At 43.8% G+C, this 11,900-nt stretch overlaps 1 pseudogene; it reads right to left on the reverse strand.

Moving 5' to 3' along the window:
• Positions 1–4,453: 4,453 nt before the first annotated feature.
• Positions 4,454–11,693, reverse strand: LOC147005674 (polyadenylate-binding protein 4 pseudogene; annotated as a pseudogene).
• Between the last annotated feature and the right edge of the window lie 207 nt (positions 11,694–11,900).

The raw sequence follows: 11,900 nt of genomic DNA on the forward strand, positions 1-11,900 counted from the left end.
AGCAGTAGCCAGCGCCATCTTGTAATGGCGTATGTGGCTTCCCACATCTCCCCCTTTTTGTTTTAATAAAATGATGCTAGACTAGGCCTGTGCAATTATGTCCATCCACCATGGCTCCTGTTTTAGATCATTCCTCTGTGTCACAGCCTTACCCCTCATAGGGTTACCCTATCACCACCAGGCCCCGTGTCTTAGGTTGTTCTGTGCATGAGGAAAATTGCCCGTCTTTGGATACCACAGCGCTGTGTGACAGTAACTGCTAAATAGCCTAGGGCGAACTCTACAAAAGAGGCCAGCCAAGTTTTAAAGAAATGAATTAGCAGGGAAATCATGATCACCCTACCACATGCAATGAGGAAACCTCAGCGATGTGCAAGGGCTGATCAATGATTGTTGAGTATCTCTCATCCCAGTGCAATGGATCCTTACATCCATGGGGTGCAAGAGCAGAGAACTCAGATGCCAGATGCCGACTAATTCTTGAGCATACTTCCAGGGGGGGGGGGCGATAACCAAACTTCAGGGGAGGTGCCGTTTTCAATGGCTAAAAATGCTTAAGTTATAATCACCTTGTCACATGTTTGTTGGGTTCTGAATTTGCAAACCAACAAAAGAATGAACACCAGTTCACAGCATATGGCAGCACCAAACAAAATCACTCCCACCCATTCCTTAAAGTAAGAAAATGCAGAGGAAAGCCAAGAGGTAAAGTCTCCAAGGGTCACTGGTTACACTCTGGTTCCATTATGTTCAGGATCTGTATCTGGTATACTTATCCCTGTCTCAATCATCAGGAGTAAGAATAACAGGATCATCTTAGGATTCATCTTGATCTTTCACGGTCCTTGTCAGTCTCGTCGGAACCCAAAGTGGATTATCTTCACCCTGCAGAAAAACACAAACAGCTCCCCTGGATCTGATTAATATGGGATCCGGGCCATATTATTTGTTTTTGTTTTTGTTTTTGTTTTTATTCAGCTTTTAGGGGTTTTTTTAATATTTTTATTAGGTATTTTCCTCATTTACACTTCCAATGCTATCCCAAAAATCCCCCATACCCTCCCCCCCACTTCCCTACCCATCCACTCTCACTTTTTGGCCCTGGCGTTCCCCTGTACTGGGGCATATAAAGTTTGCAAGTCCAATGGGCCTCTCTTTCCAGTGATGGCCGACTAGGACATCTATTGATACATATGCAGCTAGAGTCAAGAGCTCCAGGGTACTGGTTAGTTCATAATGTTGTTCCACCTATAGGGTTGCAGATCCCTTTAGCTCCTTGGGTACTTTCTCTAGCTACTCCATTGGGGGCCCTGTGATCCATCCAATAGCTGACTGTGATCATCCACTTCTGTGTTTGCTAGGCCCCGGTATAGTCTCACAAGAGACAGCTATATCTGGGTCCTTTCAGCAAAATCTTTCTAGTGTATGCAATGGTGTCAGCGTTTGGAAGCTGATTATGGGATGGATCCCTGGATATGGCAGTCTCTAGATGGTCCATCCTTTCATCACAGCTCCAAACTTTGTCTCTTTAACTCCTTCCATGGGTGTTTTGTTCCCAATTCTAAGAAGGGGCACGGTGTCCACACTTTGGTCTTCATTCTTCTTGAGTTTCATGCTTTTAGCAAATTGTATCTTCTATCTAAAGTTGGGAAGCTTCTGCAAGGCAAAAGACACTATCAATAAGACGAAAAGACCACCAACAGATTGGGAAAGGATCTTTATCTATCCTAAATCAGATAGGGGACTAATATCCAATATATATATAAAGAACTCAAGAAGGTGGACTCCAGAAAATCAAATAACCCCATTAAAAATTGGAGCTCAGAACTAAACAAAGAATTCTCACCTGAGGAATATCAAGTGGCAGAGAAGCACCTGAAAAAATGTTCAACATCCTTGATCATCAGGGAAATGCAAATCAAAACAACACTGAGATTCCACCTCACACCAGTCAGAATGGCTAAAATCAAAAATTCAGGTGACAGCAGATGCTGGCGAGGATGTGGAGAAAGAGGAACACTCCTCCATTGTTGGTGGGATTGCAAGCTTGTACATCCACTCTGGAAATCAGTCTGGCGGTTCCTCAGAAAATTGGACATAGTACTACCAGAAGATCCCACAATTCCTCTCCTGGGCATATATCCAGAAGTTGTCCCAACCGGTAAGAAGGACACATGCTCCACTATGTTCATAGCAGCCTTATTTATAATAGCCAGAAGCTGGAAAGAACCCAGCAGAGGAATGGATACAGAAAATGTGGTACATTTACACAATGGAGTACTACTCAGCTATTAAAAGGAATGAATTTATGAAATTCCTTAGCAAATGGATGGACCTGGAGGGCATCATCCTGAGTGAGGTAACACAATCACAAAGGAACTCACACAATATGTACTCACTGATAAGTGGATATTAGCCCAGAAACTTAGGATACCCAAGATATAACATACCATTTGTTATCAAGGACATTTTTCCACTTGACCATTTCATTGGACAGTTGAGGCCATTGTCTGTGCCTTTCGGCTGGTGATCTTCCAGCATCATCCAATTTTTAAAAATTAAGGGTAAATATTGCAAGGGATAGAGCCATCTTTGGTGTCATAGCCTCTATTCCCCCTTTTTGTTTTTGCAAATATTGTTTCAAAGTGCGATAGGCACTTTCAATGATGCCTTGGCCCTGTGGATTATAGGGCAATCCAGTAATATGTTTCACTTGCATTTGTTTGCAAAATTGATTTAATTTAGAAGAGGTATATGCAGGACCATTATCTGTCTTTAGCAGCAGGGGCTTGCCCCATGCAGCCCAAGTCTCTAAGCAGTGGGATATGACATGAACTGCCTTTTCCCCTGTCAAGGGAGAGGCATGTAGGACACTAGAACTGGTATCGATGGACACATGTACATATTGTAATTTACCAAAAGCTGGGATATGCATGACGTCCATCTGCCAAACATCTAGGGGTCACAACCAGTGAGGATTAACGCTCAAGGAAGGTGCATTAATAAATTCTACACATTTACCACACTGTAAGGCAATATCTCAAGCTTCTGTTCGTGTGAGCTTAAACTTCTTTCACAGTGTAGATGCAGGGACATGCTAAAGTTGATGAAAATTCTTAGCACCTTCAATAGAACTTTGTGATAACAAAACCATATCTCTGGTGGCTGAATCAGCAATTGCATTTCCCTTAACCATAGGTCCAGGTAATGATGTATGCGCTCTAATATGTTGAATATAAAAGGGGTACTCATGCATCAAAATACAATCCTGTATTTTCATCAGATTTTCAGATACTGGACTAGACTGCTTAAAATTTCCAGCAGTCTCTAATGCTAGTACAGCATTAATTACATAAACAGAATCAGAGATAATATTTATGGGCATAAGGAATCTTTTTAAAACTTCTAAAACCACCAAACATTCCACCAATTGAGGGGCTCCTGGTGTAAATTGCAACCATACAGACTTTTCATTAATCACATAACTTCCAATTCCTGTTTTGGATCCATCTGTATAAATATCAATGGCTCCCTTTATAGGGGTATTAGCTGTCCCCTTTGGAAATATCACTGGATGCAATAACATAAAATGTAATAAAGGATGTTTAGGATAATGATTATCAATTAAACCAGAATAACTGCATCTAAGAATGGCCCATTCATCTATGGTAGCACACAATATTTGCATTTGTTCTGCAGTAAGTATATGGAATAATTATGCTATCAGGCATTTTTCCAAAGTGAGTAATTGAACTTTTTATACCTTTATGGGCCATATTTGCCACCATGGTGGGATAATGCTCTATAGTCTTACCTATAGTCTATAGGGGATATATGTGGATGTATCCATACCAAAGGGCCATCTTGCCATAACACAGCAGTTGGCAAATTTATGGTTCATAATATGCATAGGCACAAAAGTTCTTGCTCATTTATATGATTTAACTGTGCCTTTTGGATAGCTCTTTCTACCTTCCTAAGAACATCAGAAGCCTCAGGTGCTAATTGTCTCAGGTAATATGTGATTCTCCTTCTAAAATTTGAAATAAAGGTCTCAATTCTGAAGTAGGGATCCTTAAATAAGACCTAATCCAATTTATATCTCCTAATAATTTTTGAAAATCATTTAATGTCTTTTTTTTAATGGAGATTTTATTTCCTTTATTTGAGAAACTTAAGTCTTGGGTACATCAAAACCAATTTCTGGGATGAGGGAAAAAAAAAAACAGAACCCACAATAGAAAAAAAAAAAAGTTATCATCTGGGTCCCAACAGAACCCAGAGAATATATTCTTATAATTGAAAAATTATAGGTGCTTCATAATTGACCTTCTGATACAAAATGACCTATTGAATTTGCAACTTTGTTCTTGGTGTGGACAAACTAGGCTGTCTTCAGACCTTAGGTGGATGCCATGAGGGGTTATTTGGCTTTTGACTCTTTTTTTCTTGTCTAAGAGGTAGCAGCAGCAACAGTGGCCACTTTCTGGGCAGCTTCTTTCTTGGCATGATGAGCCTGCAGGACTGCCACAGCTTCATCTACCTTGGAGGGGAGGGACTCGGGGGACTCCAGCATGTGCAGCAGCTCAGAGTTGTCAATTTCCAGCAGGATCCCAGGGATTTTCCCAGCCAGGTTTGAATGCATTGTTTGGATAAGCGGGAACAGACGCTCCCCCAGCATCTGCTTCTGCTCCTGGGGGGGGGGGGGCGCTGCAGCAAGCATGGAGGCAGTCAGGGGCTCCTGACCCTGGACGTGGACTGCAGGCTGGGGGGCCTGCTGTGGCTGGGTGGCAGGGTGTGGACTGCGGACACTGGAGGCATACTTGTATGGAGCCACAGCCCTGGGAGCGGCGGCAGCAACTAAGGCCTGAGGTGCAAGGTTTGGCATGGCTGTAGGGACGCTTCCAGACTGGCAGCTGTCAGTTAGCCCTTGCTGGGCGGCACCAGGCCCACCAAAGTCCATAGCCACGCGGTCAGGGCACTCAGACCCAACTCTCTGAGCAGTAGTAGAAAGCCGGAGCATTACCAGTTGGAGCCAGATGTCGAAGAGTTGGGCGAGGCCCAGACTGCCGCAGGGCACTTGGCAATCCTTGGAAGTCTTGAGGTCTCCCGCCTTGCTGCCAGCGTGGATTAGTCCTCATCTGTGCTAACTGGTTAGGCGTGTAATATGGGGGTCTTCCCTGAGCCTGCGGAACTGCGGGCACAAAGTAGCCACCAGCTGCAGGCTGGAACTGATTTAAGATGGCACTGGCAGGGAGTGCTCTCATCCCCGCCACATGCTGCATGTACTGGTTAGTCAGCTGAGCCTTCTGCTCCTCCTTCCTCTGGGCCACGGCAACGAGGTACAGAGGCTTGGAGCCCACAATGCGTCCCTTCATCTCGGTGACAGCTTTGCTTGCCTCTTCAGGAGAGGAGAAACAGACAAAGCCAAACCCTTTGCTTCTCCCATCTTCTAGCACCACCTTCGCACTGGTGATTGATCCAAAGGGAGAAAACTCTTTCCTTAATTTCTCATCATCAATGGTGTCATCCAAGTTCTTAATGTAGAAATTCACCCCCTGGCACCGGCTAATCCTCTCCTGCTTCAGCTGCTCAAACTTCCGCTTTAGCTCAGCCTGCCTTTCTACCTTTTTCTGTGCACAGCCTACAAATATGTCTTTCCCGCTCATTTCTTTTCCATTCATTTCTTCCACAGCCTTATTGGCATCCTCGTGTTTCTCGTAATTTACAAAGCCAAAACATTTGGACTTCCCACTGGAGTCTCTCATCACCTTGACACTTAGGGTCTTACCAAACTGGCTAAAGAGTTCTTTCAGATTCCCATCATCCACCTCTTCTCCGAAGTTTTTGATATAAACATTGGTGAATTCCTTGGCCTTGGCTCCAAGCTCCGCTTCCCGCTCTTTGCGAGACTTGAATCTACCCACAAACACTTTACGGTCATTGAGAAGCATGCCATTCATCTTCTCGACAGCCTTGTCAGCGGCCTCTTGGGTCTCGAAGTGAACAAAAGCATAGCCCTTAGAGCCCTTCTCATCACAGACCACCTTACAGGACAAGATGTTTCCAAAGGCAGAGAAAGTGTCATACAGTGCCTTGTTGTCTATGGATTTGTCCAGGTTCTTGATGAAGACATTTCCCACCCCAGACTTTCTCAAAGAGGAATCCCTATGCGACCACATGATACGGATTGGCTTTCCCTTTATCACGTCGAAGTTCATGGTGTCCAAGGCCCTCTCAGCGTCAGCTGGAAGTTGACATAGGCATAACCCAGAGAGCGCCAGGTGATCATATCGGGACAGACCCGGATGGACAGCACAGGCCCCGCCGGGCTGAACTTTTCATACAGCATGGCTTCGGTGACGTCCGAGTGCAAATCACCCACGTATAAGGAGGCCATAGGGTAGCTGCTGGCTGCAGTGTTAATCTCCCCACCCCCCACGACCCCGAGCCCCGCCAGGAGGACTTCTAACAAGGCCTTCTGCAGGACAAAAGGGGCTCCGAGGAGCTATGGCACGCGCCACAGCGCGCAGGTGGCACCAGCGACTCAGGGGAAGGCTGGAGCAGGGAGGCTTTGAGCTGGGACCCGAGTGCACGGGACTGCAAAAGACCCAAAACAAAAGGCTCTCAAAAACAATATGGCCCGCTCCTGGAGTTTTTACTCTCCAGCTGTCCTGGCTTGAGGCTTAAAAAATAAAACTTAAAGTAGAAAATCCCCTCGTAAAGGGGGCAAAAAATTTTCAAGAGGCAATCAGATGCTGCGCTCACTGGAACTTGTGTTTCGCGATAAATATAGGCCCCGGGCTCCCAGCGGTTTACAGTTACAGCAGCCCGAGAAGGGGGAAACCAAAGTGCAGCACAGACACGTGATGCAGCCAGCTGGGGCTCGGGGCAGGCGAGCAGGAGCGGACCGGGCAGAAGGAAAGGGGAGACAGACAGATGCTGACGGACAGGCAGGCCGGAAGCTGTGAAAGTCACTTCCCTGAGGATTCCCAGCACAAGTCTCTGTCTGGTTCTTTTTCTTCTTTTTTCCTTTTGCTTTTTTTTTTTTTTTTTTTTTTTTTTTTTTTAGGTTTTTGAGGCTTTTGTATTTTTTTAAGCTTTTTCTTTTTTCTGCTTCAGGCTTGCTGAGCTCAACACTGACGGCTGACACCCGGGGTGGAGAGACCTTGAATTTGCAGTAAACCTCTTCAACCTCTTCTCTTGCCTCAGTTTCCAGGTACTACCAGGCTACCACACCTGGTTTGTATGTTATATTGTTGTTTGTCTGATTTAGTTTAGTTGTTATTAAAGAGGAAGTCAGCAGTCCAAATCCCAACAATGGTCAGCTGCAGCTGTGAATGGAAGTCCAAGGATCTAGCAGTTGCTCAGTCCAACAAGGCAGCAGGCTTGGAGAGAGAGTAAGTATTCCTTCTTCCAATGTCCTTATATGGGCTCCAGCAGAAGGTGTAGCCCAGATTACAGGTGTGTGCCACCATACCCTTAATCCCAGATGACCTTGGACTCAGAGATCTCCCTCCCTTAATCTTCTGGTGTTCATAGCCACTATGCCGAAAGATCTCCATACCAAGATCTGGGTCAGAAACTTCTCTCTCCCAGCCTCTAGATTTGAATCACTGGGGAGCCTTCCATTTCTGGATTGCAGTTCATTCCAGATACAGTCAAGTTGACAAGCAGGGATAGCCACTAGAAACCACATGGTAACTCATGACCATCTATAGGGGCATCTGATGCCCTCTTCTAGCATGCAGGTGTGCATGCAGCAAAGAACCCACACTTAGAGAGAGAGAGAGAGAGAGAGAGAGAGAGAGAGAGAGAGAGAGAGAGAAATGAGAACTTTTTTTTGTTGTTTTTGTTTTTTGTTTTTAGAGTCAAGGATTCTCTGTGTAGCCCTGGCTGTCCTGGAACTCACTTTGTAGACCAGGCTGGCCTTGAACTCAGAAATCCACCTGCCTCTGCCTCCTGAGTGCTGGAATTAAAGGCGTGAGCCTCCACAACTGGCTAAGAACATATTTTTAAAAGATCTATTTATTTATTATGGATACAGCGTTCTACCTGCATGTATCCTGCAGGGCAGAAAGGGCATAAAATCTCATTACTGATAGTTGTGATCCACCATGTTTTTGCTGGGAATTGAACTCAGGACCTCTGGAACCCCAGACAGGTCTCTTAACCACTGAGCCATTTCTTCAGCCAAAAAACATTTATTTTAAAAAAAAAAAACCCACTGAAGTTAAAATTTGCCAGCATTTAGGAAAAATGGACAGCCTGGTCAACAGTGTGAGTTCCAGGGCAGACAGGGCTACACAGAGAAATCCTGCCTCCAGAGAAACAAAAAATAAAACACCAAAACTCAAAATCTATTTTTAAAAATTGTGATTGTGCCGGCTAATTTTATGTCAAGTGAACACCTCATTTAATGTCTTTAAATGATCTTTTCTTATACTAATCTATTGTGGGGTAACACATCGTAAAGTAATAGTGGCTCCCAAAAAAATGATTAATATTAGACTGCTGTACCTTTTCTGGTGCAATAATCAAGCCATTAGTTTTTAAAGTTTCATTAATCAAGCCATAAGCTTGCTGTATACTTTCTTCTTTAGATCCACAAATCAAAATGTCATCCATATAGTGACAGATTTTTAAGGAGGGGAAACCATCTCTAACTGGTTGCAAAGCTTTTCCTAAATATAACTGACATATGGTAGGGCTATTTGCCATTCCTTGGGGTAATACCCGCCATTGATACCTTTTATCAGGCTCTATATGATTAATAGGAGGCAAGGTAAATGCAAATCTAGGTTTATCTTTCTCATTTAATGGAATGGAAAAGAAACAATCCTTAATATCCACTACTATAATTCTCCAATCCTTAGGTAAGACTGAAAGTAGGGGGAGTCCTCTTTGTACAGGACCCATAACTTGCATTTGTGCATTAATGGCTCGTAGGTTATGTAACAATCTCCATTTACCTGAGTTCTTCTTTACAACAAAAATAGAGGTATTCCAGGGTGACTGCGTGGGTTCTACATGCCCTAGATCTAATTGTTCTTGTACTAATTCTTTAGCTGCTTTTAACTTCTCAGAGGGTAAAGGCCACTGAGGCACCCACACCACGTCCTCCGTACACTGCGGAATGGGCAAAGGCTCCTCAGTGGCCCCTAGAAAAAAACCAGCCCTTTCTTATCTGCTTTTTCTGTTGCTTTAACTGGTGAAACTCTGCCTTGTAAATTTTTTCCAAGACCTAGTCCAGTTATATATCCCATTCCTTTCATCATGTCCTTGCTTTTCTGAGAGTAATCATTAGTCAGTATAAAGTTCATGGCTGACAATACATCTCTTCCCCATAGAATTACAGGTAAAGGGAGTACATAAGGTTGAAAAAGCCCCTTCCTTCCTTCTTTATCCTTCCATTGTAAGGATTTTGCACTTATAGTTGGGGTAGCCTCATATCCTAATCCTTGTAGGCTATGAGATGATTGATTAACAGGCCAAGAAGCAGGCCACCAGTTACTGGATACAATGTTTTTATCCGATCCTGTATCCATTATACCTTGAAAGGTTTTTCCTTGTATTTGTAATTGTAAAGTGGGACAATTATCCAAATCTAAAGATATGTAGGCCACATTAGTTCCTGTAGAACCAAGTCCCTTATCCCCTCTGGGATTCTGGCTACTAGAGAACATGTTATGCAAACTATGAAGAATCAGCAATTGAGCAATGCGATCTCCAGGAGAAATGGCCACAATACCTCGGGGTGCAGAACACATAATTTTAACTTGTCCCTCATTATCTGAGTCTATAACTCCGGGATGTATTACCAATCCTTTCAAGGCAGAAGAGGACCTACCCAACAGTAGGCCCACTGGATCCTTTGGTAAGGGACCTCTAAAATCTGAGGAAATAGGTTGGCACCCCATTTGTGGTGTAAGAATTACTCTGGAGGTGGCATAGATGTCCAATCCTGCTGAATCCGGAGTGGCTCTCCTCGGTCTTTGGGTGGCCTCATGGAGACTGTGGTCTGGAGTGCACCACACATTTGGGGCCCCTGGGAACGGGGGGCCCTCACTCTGTTTTTTGGCTGTTGCACTTTAAACTGAGGTATTGGCCTTCCTGTTACATCTCTGGTTGATCTGCATTCATTTACCCAATGTCTTCCTTTCCCACATTTTGAGCAAATGCCTGGTAGTTTCTTTTTAAACCTATTCTTTCCATTCTTTGTACATTGCTTTTGTATATGACCTGTTTGTCCACAATTATAGCAGGTTATTCCTTTTGTTTGCGCCATCAAAACTGTGGCAGCCAGCCCTGCATTTGAAAGGGGTCCTCCTATTTCTCTACAGGCCTTCATCCATGCCTGAAGTCCTTTCCCTTTCCAAGTTGTGATAGCATTTCTGCATTCTTTGGTACATTGCTCATAAACTAATTGTTCAATTAATGGCATTGCAGCCTCAGAATCACCAGTTATGCGTCCTGGTGCTTCCATCATGCGAGCCACAAATTCAGAGAATGGCTCATTAGCTCCCTGAATAATTTTTGTCAGATTACCAGATACCTCTCCTTGATTAGGCAATGCTTTCCAAGCTTTCGCTGCTGCCTGATTGATTTGATCATAGACCTGAACTGGGTATCCTAATTGATTGTTTGTCCATATACCCTGACCTGTAAGCATTGCAAAGCTCCATGCTTGTTGCCCTGCAGTAGCATTAGCACCGGCCTGACTCAAACACAGATCATGCCATATAGACTTCCAGTGTAGATACTGTCTCATAGTAAGACATGCCTTTACCACACTCATCCAATCAGAAGGAGTCATGGCATGGTGAGCCAGTCTATCAATTTGGAACTGAGTAAAAGAGGCATTGACTCCATAAGTCCTTACTGATTCTGCTAAATCTTTCACTTGTTTATGCGATATTGGCTCATAATATCTCTGTTGAGCTTGATCCTAAAAAACAGGAAAAGCCTGAAATATTTTACGCAACCCTTTAGTATTGCAAAAGGAGTGGCCACTGCCAATTATTTTCTTTTCTGTATAAGGCAGAGGCAGTGGGGGAACACTGAGACTCCTCCCTATTGGACCATATCTTTATGCCTGATACTCTGCAGCAGCCTCCTCCAAATCCTCCTCCCCTGCTAATAATTCCAAGTCCTCTGAGCTAGATAATTCTAGTAACTCAAAGTCCTCGAGAGGAGGGTAGATTGACTTAATTTTTTGATCTTCATTCTTTTTATTATCTTTTGTATCTTTATATTTTATATTATCTTTTGTATCTTTATATTTTATATTCTTTTCTTTTTCTCTTTTTATATCTTATTTTACTTATTTTTCTGTGCACACCTTCTTTTTCATTTCTCTGTGTTTCTGACATACTTTCCTGGTGCTCCTGTAAAAGTCACTGCCCTTCCTTAACAGCTGGCTCACATTTCTTGTCCTGGATACAAGCCTTAATCATCTTCCATAAAGGCCTTGTTCCTGCTTTCACTTTCCCATCTGCCTCCTCTCTCGCTATATCTCTCCCTAGCTTTTCCCAACTAGGTAGTGTCAGCAAACCAGTGGGGGCAAACCAAGGAGCGAATCTGTCTATCTCTTTTAAGAATCCCCTCACTGTACTTTCAGAAATCTTTAAACCTCGTTCTTTGAGCAAGGCTTGCACCGGCCCCACTGACAGCATAGACTGGTCAGTACCCATACTCGTCCTGGACCAAAACATCCTTGAGATACTCACTTATCTACGTGAGGTTCTTAGCCTCAAGGTCGACTCACGAGTTTATCTACACTCGTTTTATGATCTTTTGTATCTGCCTAGCTATTCCCAGCAGATACACTCATGTCCAGGGTGATGGCAATTAAGGCAATGGCATAATATCAAGGCAAGAAAGAAAGCAAGCAACACAAC

Source organism: Mus caroli, unplaced genomic scaffold, assembly GCF_978045245.1.
Source record: "Mus caroli unplaced genomic scaffold, Mus_caroli_1 scaffold_3, whole genome shotgun sequence".
Taxonomy (NCBI): Eukaryota; Metazoa; Chordata; class Mammalia; order Rodentia; family Muridae; genus Mus; species Mus caroli.